The sequence below is a fragment of the Passer montanus genome, unplaced genomic scaffold, assembly GCF_014805655.1.
Source record: "Passer montanus isolate IOZ18808 unplaced genomic scaffold, ASM1480565v1 scaffold56, whole genome shotgun sequence".
Taxonomy (NCBI): Eukaryota; Metazoa; Chordata; class Aves; order Passeriformes; family Passeridae; genus Passer; species Passer montanus.
The window spans coordinates 1391792-1413068 of NW_024370595.1; positions in this window are offsets into that span (position 1 = coordinate 1391792).

Below are 21277 nucleotides of genomic sequence, written 5' to 3' on the forward strand. Positions count from 1 at the left end.
TTTATGAAAATCCTGTTTCATAAGAACGTATTGTTTAATAGCTGTGAAACAGCATTTAAAGAAACATCATTGATTAATATGGTAGAGACCGATACACTAATCATTTACTTAAGCATTCACTGATCATTGTTCCAGATATTCAATAGGGGGTCTGGAAGAGAGAAAATGAAGAGGTCCTGAAGGTCTAGATTTATTTCTCTAGGGATTTCTTGGATACACCATTAGGCTTTCTGAGATGAAAGGAAAGAAAAAATAAAAGCTTCCCACCCTCTGAAACACTATAGAAAAGAATGTCACAGCCAGAAGTTGAAAATGGAGTCACTATTAAGGTATGGCCACCCAAAGGATTTTTTGCACACATCCAGGAGAGAAAAGTTTTTGTCATCCTCACAGCGAAGGAAGTCAGAAAAGCCACTGCTAATCAGGAGGTAATGTAATTTCAAACATGCCCTTTAGAACATTCATAGTACCACTCTGTTTAACAGTGTTGTCTGACTTTGATTGCTCTGACTTCATGCAACCATTCTGGCTTTAAAGGGCTTGATTTTGGGCGGATGGAGTTGAGGCATGTGAAACCACTAATTCAAAAATCTCATTTTTCTAGCATATATAGCAATGCCTCTACAATGTGCAGCACTGCCATCAGTTATCTGAAACTGCTTCCTAATTATCTCGCTATTCCTGGGATATGGCTGCTCAGAAGTGAGTTCCCTGAAGCACAGAGCTATCTCGACTATCTTAACATAGTTAGCTCAGACCTCATTACCACTGCAGTGGAAGTAGTCCGAGTTAATTTCTTTTCCTCAACAGAGCAAATTGCTCTAACTTTGGAGGAGATAGTCACAGAATAAGAAATTGCCAGTTTCTGTAGACATGGTGTACAACCTCTTCTTGAAGTCAGCTTTTAATGTGAACACAGTAAATCATCATGAACATTTGTGTAATCTACTGGGGATTTTTCAAGTGGTGTCAGTTTTTCAGGTATGCAATAAAACTTTTTTTTTTTCCTGTGAAGGAATGAAATGGTAAACCAAAACAGAACATTTAAAAATATTATGATTTGTGGTACTGAAATATCAAATAGTAAAACTAAAGAGACAACCAGATGCACTTAGGGAAAAATCAATGCATATGAAATATTTCTTTGATGACACACACCTAGTTTTAGACTCCAAAGAGGTGACAGAAGAGGGAGACCAGCTGGCAGGGATGGAAAGGATGAGTGAAACAGAGATAAGGCACAAGAGAAACAGGATAATAACAAAGATAATGATTGAGTGATTGTGAAGACAGATATTAAGAGAGGAAGGAAGCATGGCAAGAACAGCGAATGCAGTAACAAGGTCTAATATATCAACTATTAGATATTATAGATAGCGAATCACAAGTTTTAATACAACACATGAAAATAAATAAGAAAAGGACAGAAAAATAATTAAATGCAGGCTAAAATATTTTTCACTAGAGGAAGAATGAAATTATAGAAGGGAACATTGAGAAAGAGAGCGACCTTTTAAGGAAGAAAAAAAGATTGAAGCAAAAACATTGTGATTTTTTTCCCTTTAATTAAAGTTCATCTCTACTTTTTTGTCTCAGTCAGCAGTAGGTGCTGCTCATTTCTGAATTTTATTTATATTGTATTGGGGGGGTTATTATGATTATTACACAGTCATGTTTAGTTAATAGCTGCCTTTGTTTCACAGGCACATTGTTGCTGGGGAGCATTTCATAAAGACTACATTTTTTAGCAGGCATGCTCAGTGCCAAATTTACCCCTGAGGTATTACCCCCTGTAGGTGGGTAGAACTGCACAACCTCAGCAAAGGACAAGTCTGGGTAAAGCAGACAGACATTCCATTGTGTGGCAAACAATGCCAGTCAACATACCAGGACATGTGGCACACCTTTGTGGCAGGTTTTTGTCACCAAAAGTGAAAGAAAGGTACTCAAGAGGAATAAGTAAAAGACACATCATGGAGGAAGGCCTGGTCCACAAAGCCACAGCCATGTAGTGACTATTCTGGGGAAGTCCTTTTCACATGAAGCCTGATGAGAAGATACACTCTATTTGTATTTGCAAAATACAGATTTGCTCAAAACACAAGTTGTGAAAGCTGCACAGAGTTGGGGTTTTTTTTCTCTCTTTTTTATAAACCCTCTTAGTGAGCTTCCAATAATAAAACACAACATGATATTTTAATGTGCCAGGCTTTGCATTGCAGGTCCACAAAAAAAGGTCTATATCAAGTATAAGGTCTCCAGCACAGATCCCAACTTTATATTATGCAGAAAACTGTAATTAAATGTATCAGAAACCATGGTCCTGTATATAGAATTAAATCAAGATTATTATATTGTGCATTAATTAATCTTCTTGAATTTTTGACTGAGGTATAGAAGAGAGAATGTGCTGTGAGAATGTTTAGTTTTACAACAGAAAATTTGTTTGCTGGTTGAAAGTAGCAAAAAAAAACCTGGTAGACTTATGTAAGTTTGTCTTTTTTTCCTTTCTCTCTAGAGTAAAAAAAAACCCCTATTTTCTTGATCTTTCTTAAACCAAATCTAGTATCACTTATTAATCTACAGAAATGAGTCAAGCACTGAAATTTTTTCATTATTTTTCTTATCATTATGATAATCACTTTCTTTGTAGCTGCTTCTCCCAGTTAATTCAGCTGTAGATAATACCAAGCATGCAGGTGTCAGTTAATCTCTCTGAAATTTTAAAATATTTTTATTGAATTGCTCATACTGAAGCTACCGGATAATTTGGTCCCCCACACCATTCAGAAACTCTGTAACAGCCATTGTTTGCCTTCCATACAAATGAGGCTTAAGCATCACATTACCATGGGCTGCACTCTGCAAACTGCATTTATAGTCAAGGAGACTGGAAGTTTAAATGGCTTGAAAGCACCAGCAAAGCTGCAAGTTTTCCAGTGGAAAAGAACTCTGTCTTATTAGTTAAAACTCACACCTGTTCAGAGGACCATACCAGGTCCTTAAAAATTAATTGATGCCCTCATAATATTCCTATAAATTTAAGCAATAACTTATCGTGTGATCCTTGAATTGGTTACAGACCCAGGAGTGGATTTCACCTGTGATGAGTGTTGTGTGAAGGGAAAAAAATGTATGAGAAAGATTCCACAGAACTAACAAGCTGATAAGTTAAACAAGAGGATAGGAAGAGAGCCTGCTATGATTGGTCATATTGGATAAACAATGTGAGAAAAGTAATGTGAGCTATTTTAAAAGCCATTCTAAATCCTTACCTAGAAACAAAGGAGAGATATACTACACTTTCTTTGTGTTAGCCAAGAAGAGAGAGTGAGGATATCGTGCTTCCATTCATGCCTTTGTTTGGGCTCTGATTTTTCAAACATACTGAACTAAAGCCAGAAGAAAATCTGAGCTCTACAGATATGAAACAAACCAGTGATAAAGGAAAAGACTGTATAATAGGATAGCTATTAAATACCATTTTCCACCAATTAATATTATAACAGATGCAGCTCTAATAGGATTAGAAAACTATAGTATGACATGGAATCTCTGTGATATAGAGCACAAAACCCCCCAGGTCTACAGCTGAAGAAAACAAAAAATGTTGAGTCGTATGAGCTAAACACTAATAACTATCAAAACAACAAATATTTAATGCAAACAGAAAAAATCTAGCAGCAGATACCTTAAATTAGCTTCAAAATATTTCATTGACCTGGTATTTGAGCTGCAAGGCTGCTATTTCACACCTTGTCTGTGCTGCCAGCTACAGCTTGCACTACGTCTGTGCTTCATCTCTTTATGCTCCTGACCACACAAACCACACATCTAAGTGCAGCTTGTACATTCATCTTCAAGCTTTTAGATGTGATTGATGCCTGTAACAAATAAGTGGATTTGAAATAAAAGTTAAATGAATTATCATATTTATCTAGGCCTATGAGCTGTTATCAAGCCTTCCACAAGCTGGCACTGCACTTAGAAATGAGTATTTCAAAGTAAAAGGTTAAGGGTTTTATATAGAGAGAAAAATAATCGAGTAATTGATCAATTCTTTTGCTAAGTCAGGTGATAAAGACACTTTATCCTTAAGTGTCAGGACAGATGTAACATTGCTTGCAAAATCCTTTATGAAACTCAGAAACATTGAACATTTTTTTAAAACTTCATCTTTCAGTGGGAAATGCAATTCAGCTTAACAAGGTAATATATATGCTTGTGAATTACCTTCCTTTTGTTTTACAGTGACATCAAATTTTCTGACATAAGACTAGAAACAAGTAAAATAGAAAGCAGACAAAGATTCTTGGTAGAAAATCAGCAAGTTTTGGAACTTAGGTTCACATTTGCAAGTACTCAAGTATGGATTTCACTTCAGGAAATACAGCATACAATTACAATATAACTGTCCAAACATTACTCCTGTATTGCAACCATATTTCATTTCCCCATTATGCATGATTTCTGAAAAAAGTTTGAAAGCTGTATTCTAGAAATGGCTCCATTCCAAGTCATTCTGTAGTGTGCATTTTACTGAATATAATACAGCCCAGTTACTGCTGAAAATGAAATGGCTATTATTAATGTATTTGCAAGCTTACCCTAAATTTGTAGTTAAACAGAACAAAACTTGGTCTGTGATGCAAGAAAAAAACTGAGATAATTAGTTATCTAAAGCTTGTATCTTATCAGTAGTGATAATAAAATGCCTTTATTCATACTTACAGAGGCTCCATCTTACTGCTTAAATTTAAGCTGTATTTTGAGGGTATAACTGTAGCTGTGCTCATTAGATAGAAGCAGAGTCATCCTTCATCTTGTTCTACCTGAGCAAAGCTTGTAAAAATGAACTGTAACTAGAGAAAAAAAATGTTGCAACCTGTCAAAGTCTAGGTATACAGACCTTCATGTAGAGTATGAATGCATAATACGAAGAATATATAATAGGCTACTTGGGTTTACTAGTTTCAAATATTCTGCATACTTTTTATAAATGGCTATTGTTCCAAAAAAGAGCAGTTGTTACATATTGATCACTTTTTTTTTTTTCCCCAGGTATTAATTTAATAGATATTAATTAAATACAACCATCTTTTTTTTCCCCCAGGTATTAATTTAATAGATATTAATTAAATACAACCATCTGAAGATTACAGGAGTGTGGACATGAAAGCACATATTGTGACACATCCATGTGTACACATTACTTTTAGGAGAGGCTCAGTACATCTGCAAGTGAAAGATAAGGTCTGATTTGAGGGTTCTAATTTCCATCTAATTTGAGGCTAAACCAATAAATAAACGAAACATAAGTTAGGGTAAAATTAAGTGCACACTTTCTGGACCAAGCTATGTTTTCCCCTCCTGCAATCTACAATGTTTCACAGGGACAACAGGAATTAACTATGTCAGCCATGTGCAATGGATGAAAATGGCTGAATCAGTATTTCTCAATCTTAGTGATTATCTTTATTTCACCCTGCGCTATGGCAGCTTATTTGAGTTAATTATGATTTTGCATCCAAAAAAAAAAAAAAATTAAGTCTTCCAAATAGAACTTTCTGGAGTTCTTCTACAAGAATTGCATTATCATTATTATTGGGGGTTTTTTGACAGGCCCATTATGTGAAACAGACTTATCGTTTCATTACTCCAGGACATTAAATTGCTCAGTGGAGTGAGCACATTGCCCTCTTGGTGTGTTGAATCATGAAGTATCTATGCAGGGTTTGCAAAATTCCTTTATCTCCAGTAACCTTTGTGACCCACCCCAATGACTGACTGGCACCCTCACAGTGTGGGGTTAGGATACCTGCAGGCTTTCACTCGGAGGAGCTTTTGTATACCATTCTTTTAAAAGCTGACCAAGGCCTTCACAGTTATGAAGTACTCCAGGAGCCTCTTCTGCCTAAATTCTTGCAAAAGAGCCTAGTGTCAATGAAGCCTAAATGAGTGCCTAAATGAGCTCTTCTACAAAGACATATAACCACTGAAATTGTGGTGTTTAAATTTACCTGTGATTACCTGAATTGAATCCGACACAGATATGCTCCATGCTAAAACTTCCAGCGTCCACTAGCAGATTACTTAAAGCCTGGCAACGCTACAAACATTTTCATTTTAATTGTATCAAAATGATGACCCAGTTCAAATCTTCCCATTTTCATCATCTGGGTTGGAAACATTGGCTGTAATGTTGTCAGTAAAATCAGCTGTCCTAGCCAGAAAGCAGATAGCCCTGAGCAATGGTGCCTTCTCTCAATTAGCACTTTGCAAGCAAAGTTGGCCCACGAGTAAATTGGCATGAAAGCTCATTGAGCTAAATCAGATGAGACTGAGCAGTCAAACACATAAGAAGAGATAGTATTTATCCTGACCCATCTGCAAAAATAAACTGGAAAAATGTTGCATTTTCTTATTTTTTGTACCTTTTTTTTCCCCCCATAAATCAGTAGCACAACAACCTGTCTAATAATTCTACCTCAGGGAAAAGGTATATCCAGGTGCAAACTTGATTAATTTGAATTTGATTTTTTAACAGAAATGTTCAAATAAAATTCTAAAGAGGAAAAAATATATTCCACTATCTAATTTTTGGCTATGCAGGAAGTTTGAAAGGAGACATATATTAAGTTACTTATTTTTCAATTAATTATTTCATTTATATCTTTCTGAAATTACACACTATTTTATATTGTGAGCACATCTAAAAATGAAGAGACAAAAGGAAGACAGTGCCACATCTATCCACAGCAGTTTTCTTTTGCCTTAAGAAAATTGAGAGAAGTTGCACAAAAAAACCCCAGCAACCACAATTCTCCTGCAAGACACAATGTAAGCCTACAGCCACAAAGCACCGAAGTGCTTTTGAATCCCATGGTTATTCTTGTGGCAATGTAAATATGTTTCCTAGAAACAAGATGGCACTAATATAGACTACTGTGACACTTTTGGTTAAAAAAAAATAAAAATAAAAATACAACCAGGCATGGGAAATACATTAAAAATTTTTGATAGAATTTTTGATCAACAAAAACAGTTGATCTGTTCTATACAGGGTGTATATACTAGTATAAAACAAGTAAGAAATCAAATATAGCCAAGAGATCAGTACTGCTTTCTATTTTCCAGCACCCTGGATCTTAGTGGTTAAAATCTTCATTATATTTCTGATTAGTTGAGATTAGTTTTTAACATCTTTGTACCACACTCTGTGAACAGCCATGCTGATTTCAAGCTGCCTGTACAGGGAATAGGGAACTGAGTGGAGACACTGTGGATTTTTGCAGAACATTGCTCCCTGCCTACCAGCATTCTCTTCTGCATTTTTCTTGCTGGACCTGTACATTATTGACCTCACTTGCTAAATACACCCCAGTCTTGCTTCCTGTCCTTCTTGAGGAATACCTGCCCCCTGCACAAGCAGCTCTTCAAACTCCTGATCTCCTGATGAAAGTGTTTCTTGCCACCACACTGTACTGTGAAAACTGATGATAAGATAGATGTCAGGTGGGGGACAGGTTTTCTCGATTCTGTTTCCTTTCCTGAGGCCAGAATGGCTGGATAAATCAAACTGGTTGGCAGGTCTAAGATTAACAGAAAGTTATAGTTTATATTTGATGTCTCTACAAAAGAGGATTTTCAGGTTTGGTGATTGTGTTGTTCATTTTTTCAAATGGCCAGCAAAAGAGACTTAGCATAGACTTAGCTACTCAGTAGCACTTTGGGGTGGTATTTCCAAGATACATTTACACTTAAAATGGCACAGTATTTTTCCTTAGTTTGTTAGTCATTATATTCCTCTCATTTACCTTCTGAACTTTTTTTTTTCTAGAAGCCTCCTCAAAGGCAGCCAAGTATGCAAGTTATCTTTTATTTCTTAATTCCAAAAGGGAATATGGTAAGTGCCTGCTCTGCTCTTTATTAATGCATAGTTTACAGTGGAGATGATCCACATGATCCAAGGAACAAAAACACCCACTTCATGCAGGTGCGTGGGCATGGCTGAGTTTCACTGCACTGCCATAAATTTAACACAGGCCTTGAGATTTATTCACACTGGATACATATACAACCCTTGAAATGATTTTACATCCAGTATATCATTAATTTATAAATGTAAATAAATAAACAAAAGCTGACACTTGCTTCTTGGTAGAATCTTTGAAAAAGCCTTGATACTTTAATTATTTATTTAGCTTAATGAGGGGAAAATAATGCCTAGTATGCAGTTGTTAACACTTTCTATAAACCTCTAAAACAATTTTTTTTTTTTTTTTGCTCAGTGACAAGAGATCTTCACAGGTTTTTATACAAAATCTGTAAGCAGCTATCTAAGAACTGCAGGTTTTTTCGTCCAGCATTCTTCCTCCTTCTGTTTGCTATTCTACTTGGCTCTGCTCTTATGTGTTAGTAAGACGTGCCATTCCAAACCAAAAAAAGTTTAATCAAAAGCATATAAATTTACTGATGTGATGATGTATCAAGTACAATGGCTGCTAGAGCAGGCTTTAAAGAAAATCTACAACATACATTGCACTGGATGATGTGCATACTTCATTATGGCATCTCAAGAAACAAATCCTCTTTAACTTGACATAATGAGAAATTTAAAAAGGGGGAAATAATAAACAAAACAAACAGGAGTAATAAAGGTTTGTTTCCTAATTTGACCTTCATGGTACTGTCTCTACACCTACTCCTTATTACTGCTGCTCTGGTTGTTTCCTCAGGTGGAGCAGAGTGTGGGTACAGAGAGACAACTTGGGCCACTTGTGGCTTTTTTTCCACCTGTATCTGTGCCTTACCTAGAGAGCCCTCTCATAGCCAGAATATTATTCTTGGGCAAAGGCTGTTAAAATGTGACTTTATTGTCTTTGGACAATTACTCCAAGTGTTCGTGTAACACCATACCTAATCTATTAAGTATGGCTAGAGCTGTGTTTCTTTTGTGGAGTCATACCTGGCTTAACACCATGGCTGTAGTCATGTTTGACTGTACCTACTAACAACCCAAACCAAGGATTTCTCTCACTTCCTTAGACATGACCATGTGTGTACACAGCACAAGGGAAGAAGGAGAGACTGGTGGTTGGCAGTGGCCAGCATTCCTTATCTCCTGATTCTCAAAGCAGCACAATATTCTTTGTCACTGCTCTTTCTCACCTTCAAATGAAAGTGTTGGAAAGACAACTTCTATCCTTTCATTTTAATACATTTTAATCTCATGCTTTACTTTGTCACACTCACTTAGGCTTACTACACAAGACCTCCCATTGATGTTATTAAAATGTCGGCATAGTGATCAGGCTACTTTGATGGAAAAAAAAAATGGACCAATTTTATCTCTAAACATTTTATCATCTCATGCAGATAAAAAAACCTCTTCAAACAATTGCCCAATAGAACAGGTATCATAAGAATTTATGTGGGCAGATAATTATGTTAATTTGTTGTCATTTTTATTATTGCCTTTTATTATTACTAAACTGTTGCCTATTAAAACAGATAAGTAATTTCCCCTTCAAAAATGAAATAATCTTCATGTTAATATATTTCTAAAATAAAGGTACTCACAATACAAGAAATGTTGCAAGCAATGCATGATTGTGTTTTGTACTTCTGTACTCACAACAGAAGTGAGTATCTGGGGGTCACAAGGAGTACCTGCAAAGCAGCAGGCCTTGGTAAGGTGCAGAACGATGTGTGGGAGCACATCAGACAACTGGGAAAGAGTTTTTTTGCATAAGATATGTGTCTAGCAGATATAGGTTCATGATTTTTTTTGTAACACTCCTCCATCTTCTATTGTTTACAATTCTGCACTGCCATATCACATCTCTCATCAGAGTGCACCACGTTTGAGTCTGGGCTTGTGTCTAGCTGACACATCTCAAAGGCATCTGTGATTCTACAGGGGTGTCACAAGTACATATTTTTAATCCTTTCTTCTTTCTAGTCGTACTCCCGTTTCTGTTTATTAACTGCCACTCTTTAGAAATCCTAGGCTTGAAGATTTGCCACCTCCCTGTTTCTTTCTCTTCTATGCTGCCTTCAATCTAAGCAACTAAATTAAGTCAGTGGCACCCAGCTTCCCTCTCAGGGTTTTCACCTGCTGCTTCTAGGCAGAAAAAAGAGCTGTTCTCCCCAGTCTGCAGCTGTAGGCTAATTATCTCTGGTCTGTCAGCAGAAAATTTAAAGAAATACACACTTTCACTCATTTTGTTTTTTTTTTTCTTTCAAGTAAACCACAGGCCAAGTGTTCTCCATGTAATTTTTAATTTAACACTACTGGCTTCAGAGCCTGTACATAATAGATGAATTTGGCTGGGTAGGTTATGATTCACCTAACTCAACTCCCCAGGCATCCAGTGGAGAATTCATGCACCCATTTGGGTCCTGGACTCCACAACAGAAGTCAGACACCTAAAATTTAGGTTTGAGCATTGCAATGCCCACAAGTCTTTCTGCATCTGGGGCACAGAGATGTAACTCAGCTCTGCCTGAGGCTGTTTGTCCTTCCCCCATTCCTTCAGACTGAAGTCTCCTGCACCACCTTTGCAAATAAATGAATGAAAGGTATTAAAGACGTAGAGTGTCTCTTTCCCTCATTCAGATTGTAAATGTTTAAGATTGTGCCTCTGATTTTAAGGGAAATTCAGCTCATTTGTGAGGATATGGTGTTTTTCCAAAAGCAGGAAATGTTTGATAAGAACTCTAGATGTATCTACAAGATAAGAAGCTTATTATTCCTCTTCATAGTATATGGAGGGAATAAAAAAAAAAAATCAATTTGTTTAATATGTGACAGTTTCCTTTAATGACCCTTAAACATGAAATAAATAAGGTCACCCAAAGTTTACACCTGTGCTATTTGAACACCATTAAAAGAAGCATATGGAGCAATGCTGAATTCTCTGTTGACCTAGCAGTAATTTTATTCATGTTGCCAGCAGGAATACACCGCTTATTAATTAGTTTATTCATCCTTAACATTTTTTGCATTAGTAGGAATAAAAAAAATCAATTTGTTTAATATGTGACAGTTTCCTTTAATGACCCTTAAACATGAAATAAATAAGGTCACCCAAAGTTTACACCTGTGCTATTTGAACACCATTAAAAGAAGCATATGGAGCAATGCTGAATTCTCTGTTGACCTAGCAGTAATTTTATTCATGTTGCCAGCAGGAATACACCGCTTATTAATTAGTTTATTCATCCTTAACATTTTTTGCATTAGTTTATAAATAGACACTTCTAGATTAAATCAATAATTTGTCAAAGATCTGAGGGGTCAGCCATGTCCTTGTCAGAGAAACTGGTTAACACTGCATTTAGCAGCTAAAAATTGTCTCTGCTAATGGAAGACAAATAGGAATCCGTCCAAATCTCATGGAACTAATTCTAAAATAACAAAACAAAGCAGCGAGGCTTTCTTCTCCACCTTATAGTGGAGAACTGAAAGCAGTTGTAGACACCTAAGAAACTGAATCCCATGGAAAAGACATATGGCATAGGATCCATCATGTGACTGCCTGGATGCAAAAAACCGAAGACATCTGAAAATGTCATCTGTGAATCCTGACTGTTGGTGGGAACATCCCTCACCCAGAGTTGAGCTTTTTGAAGTGCAAGGCCTCAGCTGTTTCCTTGGCGCTTCCTGCTGACATCCTTGTCTTTGATGCCAGCACCAGCTTTGCCTCTTTTAGCATAAAGTACTTGTCTTTAACATGAGGATAGATTTTTACCTAAATCTTAAATGATTTTTAACTCTTGCTCCGTTTTCCCCACAGTTTGTAATGTCATTTGGCTTAATAAATTTGGAGCTGTGACTGTTGTAAACTGCCCCAAATGCTCCAGTGGGATGGTACTTTTTGTAGGTATTGTACACTTTGCAAAAATTGTCCCTCCTGCCTGACCATTTGGCATAAGCCAAATTGTTGTGCCTCAGTGGTAGAAAATGCACAAGTAAGTTGATGTGATAGATATGTTTACAACATTGTTCCTCTCTGCCTTTATTTTACTCTTTCTGAAAAAAAAAAATAAAGAAGGCATTTGATTTCCCATTTATTTTCCACTGTTTGGATTTTCAGCCCTTTGTAGTTATATGAACATCAGGGGGATCTAAAACCACAGTGCTGAAAGAGTTAAGCAGGTTTTAAGCAAAGAAAATATGTGTCCAGACTTGTTGAAGCTTTTAAAATGCCATCTAAAAATCAGTGTAGAGAAGTCAGCACTGGCTCTGCCAGTGAACATAGAAAGCAGCACTTTGCAAAGAGCACTTTCTTGTTCAAGTACTCTAAAAGTGTATTTTTAAACATCTGGAGCTGTGAAAGCTGTTCGGCTAAGACTGTTTGTTACAGGAGGAGGCAGGGGATGGCAAGCAGCCATGGGATCAACAACATAACACCTGGTTTCTGACCTAAAGTGGCTAAGAAACTGAACATCTCATCATTGGCAGCCACAGCTTCCCTGCAACATGATCTCTTCTCTGATATATTTGTGTAGCGCTCTTTTCAGGCCTCCTGTAGGCTTTCGCTCCAGAAAAAAAAAACAACAACCCTCTGAATTCTTTCTTTCCCTGTAGAAACTGGCAGAGAGACAAAAAGCAGAGTATGAAAGACAGTAAATGGATCTCAGCAGGAGGAGCCCTGTTCCCCTTATAATGACCAGCCAGCATGTCTGTTGCTCCAGTGCAGAAATTCAAGTTTTGTCTTTAAAATCACCAGGCGTCTTCTAGACCTCATGGATTCCCTAATTTTTCCTCCAGTTCCATATTATAGCATTCACGCTTCCTGCTACAGGGGTCTAACCATATCAAATGTTGCTCAGACTGCCAGAAGGATTCCTTACAAGCACTGGGTATTTGTTTCAGTCCTACGCACTTCCATACATTTTTTGCTATAGACGTGTACAAAGTCAGTGGGAATTATGCCTGCGTAGGGCAGAGCTGAATGCAGCCCCAGATTTACTGTGTCATCCAGTATTTGTAACACAATAGTGTTTGTCAAAGTGCCAGTGTGAAGTGCATGTGGATTTCAAACAGCTGTAGTGCTGCCATATGCTGCCCTTTGGTTAAGCCATGACTTAAAGTTCAGCTTCCCATTTAGAGCAAAAATTGACAGATTCATCTTTTTTTGGATCTTCAGAAGCAGTCAGGTTCTTTGTTCTGCATTTTCTCATCTGAATCTCTCTGACTGGTGCTGCTGACACCTCTCCCTGACACTGGTCCTGGAAGGTGCCTTGATTTCTGAAAAAAGAAACCTCTTGAAGGAGTCCACTGTCCACCTTTAGGGAAGTGTTTGGCATCTCAGCCCAAGGCAAAAGCTCAGAGGAGAGTGCATTGCCAGTAAGACCCAGTCTCCAACTTTAGGGTGTGGCAAACTGGGACAATGTGAGAGTCAAATCAAACAAGATTTAAGCTGTGCAAGTGGGCTTGCAGCCTTCTCTGAGATGTGAACCATGCCCTCCATTATAAAGGGGAACTCCCTAAATGTCAGGTTTGGGGATAACCTTGATCAACCTCTCTCACTGAACAAACAGGATAATGCCTCTGCAGGTGACTGGTGAGCAGAGTTGCAGCTTGACTCCCTAGGCTGCCAGTTCATGACTTTTGGAAGCTTTTCTGAGCAACAGCTGTTTCGTCTACCAAAAGTGATAAAACTCCAACAGAAAATAGCTGACAGGGTACTAACCTGAAATCATATAACCATAGCTCTGTTCTGAGTCATGCAGGCAGTGTATTTCAACCCAGGACTCCTACATCCCTGGTGAATGACCTAAACTGCATGTTTTCAGAGGTCATGGGGATGGTGACAGTCTGGTTGCTAGCAGGGACTTTTAGGACGTGGGAAAGGACCCAGACTTAGCTCAGGGTGTGGTCTGTCTAAAAAAGATGGATTGAGAAATGAGGCAATTTGTTAGTACATGGGTGATTCATGTGGTTTGTGAGGGAAAATAAAAAGGATTAAGAGGGCTATTTGAGAAAGGAGCTTTATGCATCTGGTTGGAAGATACAACAGAGTATTCAGATAAATATTTCCTGTTAATATATTATAAAGGAAATATCCTGATTTTGCTATAGAGAAACATAGGTAGAAACCCCTTAAGCTTTTCAACTGCAGCCAAAAATATAATCCTCTCTTTCTGGATAGGATAGCTAAGAGGTGCTGAGCAGTTTCAAATCCTGCTACTATTAATACAAGCTTAAAGTGCTTTATCACAATCCAGGATGTTTTACAGGAGTAGTTTCCTAAAATTCTGGGGACACAGTAACTGGCCAGGATGGCATCCAAACTGTTTCAATGCAGTTCCTCCTCAGCTTTTCTAAGGTTATACAATAGGAAAATACAATAGAGCCATGCAATTTTGAGTAGTAAACTATATATTCTCTCTCTCTTTCTTTTTAAGGGACAAAGCAGAACTAAGGGAGAGTTCAAAGTACAGGAAAAAAAAGTGTTGGAGCATGGAAAATTCACTAAATGGAAATAGGGAAGCATGGGTACCACAAGAAAGAGAATGAGATGAATGAATTTTTAACTTTTATTTAGGGTAGAAATATGCTAACAAGTGATAGAATTTAGGAGTTGATTTTCCTGTCTCAGAAGAAAGGAATAGAGAGATTCAAAAGTGGAAAGCTAAAAATTGATCAAAGAAAGCACTCTTTCATATGATGTGTGACTGAACTGTAAAACTCACCTCCACAGAAAGCCACACAGGCCTGGAATTCAGGGAGATTTTTTTTTAAAAATCATAATTTCAACACCCATTAAGAGTGCTCAGAGTTCTGATTTTTCACCGCCCCTAAAGAAAAAAAAAACAAAAAAACAAACAAAACAGTACACTTAACGATTATGTTTAACTTAGAATAGCTGGCAATGGATAGGATCTTTCCAAGAGCCCATATTTCTAGGGAGATTGGAAATGTTACTAACGGGTCTTATATTTTATAGGGATTGAATTGCCACCTGATTCATGTCTGTCAGCTGGTTGGTAATCAGGGGCCAAATTCTTCAGGGCACTGAAATCAGTCGGCTGCACCAATAAGAAACTTCACTTCATGCTGAAGAAACCACGGTTGGGTCAGCCGCTGTTCCAGGAGCCGGCAGTAATGTTAAGTGGAGCCATCAAACAGTAAGTAGGAAGTGTAACCCTTCACAGGTCTCCGTCTGCGACCCAGAAGCAGCCTCTCCAGAGAGGGGCCGACCTCCGGGTCTGCAGGAGATACCGCTGTGACAGTCACAGCTGGCTGTCCCTGCATCCGTGATTCTCACCACCCGGGAAGCTTCCAAGGGTTTAATTAAGGCGGATCCTCCCCATTGTTCCTTGCAGAGCACGTCTGGCAGAGCGGTGCAGCAGATGAGCTGAGGCACGCCGAGAGCCCGGCATCAGCCCCCACGTGCCTCCCTTGCGGGCTCAGCCCCCTTCCAAGGAATCCTTCGCATTCCAAGCGGCTGCTCTCAGGGCCGTGCACAGAAAGCTGAATGGCTGAACCTCATCGCCGGCAGCTTCAGCCCAGCTCGGAGCCGCGGCCAGAGCTGGGTGAAGCCCCTGCCTTGTGCAGCACAGAGCAGCTCTTCCCTTTGAGAAGGACTTATCAAAGTGCTGGGGAGGGAGACCTCGCCACCTCCTCTCCGCCTCCCTGCCAGAGCCTCAGCAGCCCACAGCAATCCTTCCCTCCCCGATTGCGACTGAAAGAGAAAACAAACCCGGTCTGTCTAACTTTGGTCAGCACTGATGGGGCCTTCCTGGAGCCAAGTGTGCAGGTTTTTCAATCCATCAGTAGCGTGACACAGCTCAAGTGCAGTGGTAAGGTGTCTCTGAAAAAGCTGTGCAAAAATGAGTCTCCCAAGTCTCATCTGGGTGCTTGTAGGCACCAGTCTATTAATGGTGCCTTGTGTAAAGAGGATGCTGTGGAAACATTGCAAGCAGCCAGCTACACGGGGAGACAAAAGTGTTGTATAACTTGATAAATATAGTTCTGATGCTATCTTTGAAATATTTAGGCTGAGTAAAAAATCCAAAGTAAAAACGTCTGCTGTTTTGAAATGCAGCACTAGAATGGCGTGGAGGGAGCTGGCAAAAGGGATTTATGTCTTTTCTGCAGGAACAATGTACTAGTATAAATCCCTTGTATTGTGTGTAATCACATAGGTTACACCTTTTGGTGGCCAAAGCATCCAGAATTCAGTTTTATCACTGCTCGTCATAAGAGACAGAAAGGACAAAGCTACATAAAGAAGCTGGCTGCCACCAGACTGGGGCACCGACAGTAAAACCAACAGCACTTTCTGCGCTCCAGTTTTGAGCTGGCTTAAGGAAACAAACCAAAACCAAACATTAGTTATTGCCAGAAGTCATTCTGTCTTTTTCAAATATGCCCACTCAGTTTTGCGCTGCACATCAATAACTGCTTCTTAATTCTGCTCAAATTATGCTTTCCAAAGTGAACTGCTTACACTTTTCTAGGGAGAAATAATAACATATTTGATAACTTTTCTTAAATTACAAGAAGCAAGACAAAGCAATCTGAGATATTTTTAGCTTAATGTATTGATGAATGGAAATGTAAAACCAAGTGGATTGTAACAAGCTATATTTAAATTGTATTTAGGAATTTTACTGCATGCTATTTTCCTTCAGATGCAACTGTATAAATACAAAAGGAAGAGATAAAGCCATATAAAAATTCAAACTAAAGCTGATTGAAAAATAAGGGGCTTATAAGAAAACATATTCTTGGTACAGGGATGGTTTCTGTGTTCCATCAGAACCTTATTTCTTTCAGGAAATGTCGTCACCAGCTGAAATCCAGAGACAGGCATATAAAGGGAGGACAGCCTAGGATAACATTTGAAAAGAAAATTTCAGGGTGAGTAACAAAATGCTTTGTCGAGAAATTAAACCATATTTGGGACGATATGAAGCCCCAGTGAGGGCTGGTGTGATGGGCAGGGCTGGTGTGATGAGCAGGTGATCATGACATGGCATCTGGGTGTGCAATAAACAGGCTGAAGGAAAGCAGCCAGCATTTACTCAACAGTGGGAATTTCAGAAAACACCTACAGACCCAGCCACATGAATCTCTACAGCTTGGACACTGTTTTGAGGCCTGGAAAATTCAGATATGCTTTGCTGGTTGTATACAAAAAGAAACCATAACACATAATGAAGGGAAATTGTGAAGCAAAGGCAGTGCACACATGATTTTTAACTCTTTGATAATCATTTGGATTTCCCCAAATCTCAAGATCTTTTAGTGTGACAAACAAAGGGCTATTTTGGTCTCCTGGCCTCACATCCTCCCATATTTCTTATGGCAATGAAAGCTGAAGTGCTATTGATTCTGAATAATTAGTAAATTATTCATGTGGTCATACACATCCAACAGCTGAGTTTAAAGACAGTCAGAATTAGGTATGTTGAACGAATTAAGAGATTTGGAAAGACTAGAAACATAGCATGTGGGCATGAACAGATAATGTAATAACATTGCACAGCTGACCTGCTTGTTAAGCATAAGGAATAGAATTGAATGCAGCAGGAGGAAGGAATGAGTTTAAATATTAAAGAGAGGCCAAAAAGACTCATTAAAACATGAACAATTTTTATTACACATTTGCTAGTAATCCAACCTACTTTAATGAACAGATACAGCAAATTGCTGACAATGTTCAATAAAATACAAAATACAATTTTTATGGCATTGATAGCAGTATTTTATAAAAGCAAGTCACTGTTGGTATGTTTTTGAGTACAATCTTCATAATATTCAGAACAACACTCTTATAAAGAATTTTCTCATAGCTAAGGGCTATAGTAAAATCTGTATGAGTATTGCTTATGTGTGTGCAATTCTGAACTACAGATAAATAGGATCAGATCTCAAACTGAACTATGCTAATTTATATCCACTGAAGGTCTGATCTAGAAGCAGCTATCCTCCCACCCTCAACAAATTCCCCATATTATTAATTTAATAATTGCACTTCTTCAGCAGTCTAAGCACATGAGGGTTTTTCAATACACTTATGAAAACACAAGTTGTATTCCAGCTATGACAGCTGTGCACAAGGTTCTCTGCTTTTTGGAGTTTGACTAGTCCTACAGTTCTTGCAGATCCTTCATGTCTTTTTCACAGGATCTGAGGCTGCAGAAAGCACTGAGTTCTGGCCTGGGCTCTCCTCCCTATTAGGCTCATTCTCCCCTCAGTGTCTAGAACAACAACCTGGCCTGATCTCCTCACCTACCTGAAACAACTAATACTTATCAAACACTACACTTGCTTTTCATCTTTCAACACTTGTCTTCTGCACGTTTTCCACCAAAGCCTTTCCCAGAGATGTGAAGATCCTGTTTCTCTACTTCCACAGCTGCCACCTTTCTCTGATTTCTCCCTGGATTTTGTCATTGCAGATCTCCCTGAAGAAAGTCACTGCTCAGAAAATCACTGTCCTCTCACACACTTTCCATCTCTTGCCTCATCCCACTGTTCCACAGGTCTTCCTTCAGAAGCAGCCACCATCACCTCTACCTCCTCATCCTCACTGTGTATGGGCAGGCTCCTTCTCAAGAGGGTTTCCTATGGATTGCATTATGCCTTAATTATGCATCGAAGTATTTGCATGAATCATGTGAAAGACGGGTATTATTATTTTGTTTCATAGGCGGTAGCTCAGTCAGCTGAATCCAGCACCATTTGGATTATGAATAGCACAGCCATTAATACACTGTGGTATATGCGCCAACATCCATTTTTTTCCAAAACAAATATTACTTGATTTCTGGTCTGATGCTTCATGTAATGACATACCAATTGTATAAGGAGTTTGTTTGGTGTTTTCAAACCCTGGGCATTTTCCCCACCAGAATTTGTATTGTGGCTGTGAAGATGGAGAGCAGCAGTTAAAAAGACTGAATTTTCATTGTCCTTTATTTTGCTAACCACTACAAAATTTTAAGCTTTTCTGCAAAAAGAAAATTTATGGTGCCCATAGAATCAAAACGAGTGTGTTGCTGACTGAGTGAGCATTTGATCAATGCATCACAGCAAAGCTAAAGAGACAGGCTGAACAAGAGGTACAAGGTTTTAAACCAAGGCAGTAACATTGTTATGCTTACTTTGTGAGGCACTATTTTATATAACAGATCCTAATTCCACTCTAGATGGATAACTACTGTGAATTATAATTTTATTTTCCACTTAGTGGAGCCTATTGACTTGGACTAGCTCTTGCCAGAGAACCAGTTTTGCAATAAAGGCAGTAAATTCTGATTTTGTGCTTGTTTGATAATTAATAGTGAGGTGTCAGCAGCAGGAAAAAATGAAAGTATTTTTTTTCCTCTGCAAGTTATAAAAGATGGGTTGTAAGACAATGATTTTATGCTGAGTGTCTAAGGCATCTTTTACTAAAATGAGTTCAGCAACTCAGTAGAGGTTTTGCTCTGTTTGGGAAGGTATGCGTGCAAGGCACTCCTGTTAACCAAGCATCCTTGGCCCCAGGCATAAATATACAGATAGTTATTACACTGGCAAGGATTTTCCCCTCCCAGTGGAGACACAGTTTTTTAGCAACAGCAATTTTCCCCTGTTGCTAAGACAGTGGAAAAATAGGTGCCCATGGGTGTCAGTATACATGCTAGTTATAAATACATATAATAATATATGTTTATTTTACTTGGAAAAAAGAGGCACAGTAATGAAAACACCATGTAAACTTGACACTATTGAAGTACTTGTTTATCAACAGCTTCCAGTATTTAACAAGGATTAAAATACAAACAATAGCCTTGGCCTTAACTGAGCTAGAGCCACAGCTCTAACAGATGGCTGTGCCAGACAGGCTTTCAGCACAGACCAGACCTGAGCACCTCACAGCAGATGAGGACGTGGGAGCCCTCACGACAACCAACCGAGATCAACAAGTGGAATTGCCCGTGTGCAGCCATGGAGCAGGGAGTGAAACCACAATCCAGCTGAGTATCTGTGTGCTCAGAGAACACAAGGCTATCTCCTTTGAAGTGGCTTAACAGACATAAATAGAGGATTAGGCCCAAGATTTACTGAGATGCCAGAGGATGCTCACATGTTTTACTCTTATGCCTTCTGCTGGACCAAATCTCCAAGGTCATCTGTACCAGAGCCAGGAGGTAAACCTAAGTTCCACTGTGACTTTCTCTTTAAGGTCAACTTCTAGCACAGATGCTGTGACCTGGATCTCCAAAATGAGCTCCAACTGCAAGAAGTCATACTAGTTCAACCATCTCCCAGTCCAGGCGTTTCTGTACATCCCATTTCAGAGTACTTGTGTCATTGCGACACGCCAAGTGTCCTAGCCATGCTGTCATTTTTCTCTGATTATTCAGAAAATAAATCATTTGACAAATGGGAATGGCATGACCCATACTAAAAATAGCTAACTGTGAAATTTCTATGGCTAATTGGCATCTGTTGTTAAAGTGACACATGCATATTTGCCCTCTGTAGACCTTCCCACCTGTTACTCCATGGACCATCATACCATATATGTGCTGCTAACAAAACAGAAAGGTGCTTCATTTTCAGGGTGATTAGGCTTTGTCAGAAAATTAAGGTACTATTTATTAAATTGATTTGTTACCCTAGTGAAAATTAGGGCAGCAGAACCAGAGGAATTGCATTAAGGCTTGTCCTACCTGCACGTTTGCCCTCATCTCCCCTAGGCTGCAGTAAAAGAATCATGAAGACATGTCTTGACTTTGCAGCACTTCCAATCCTTTGTCATCCCCCCAATGGTCTTTCATCTCCTGTCCCTTCTTGCTCAGCCCTGTCACCCCAGGCTCACCACTGCCCCTCCTCAGGAGAAACCATATCCAGAAGGCTTCAGGTTTGTTTGTTTTTTTTTTCTTGGATCCTGCCCACAGAGTACATCTACCACATAATGCTTGGGAATCATTTATGTGGTTGTATGCTCAACTCCAAGATCATCCAAGAAACCTGGCTACTGCATCTGACTGCAGATCACTGACTTCCAAGGGCATAAGATGCCCAGGTGCTTTCTAAAATCTGCTGATATATGGAAGAGAGAATTTGAAAGAAGTAGGTTAACAGAAGTCAGTGTACTCTAAGGAGATTTCCTATAAACTACTAGCAGTCAGGTTGGAGAGAGGGGGGAGAGGAGGAAGAGAGAGACAGGAGGGAGGCAGGCAGGCAAGCTTGGTGACTTATTTATTTTCATCCTTTAAAAAATAAAAAAAATTGCAAAACTAAAGAAGAAATACTTAGAAGGCA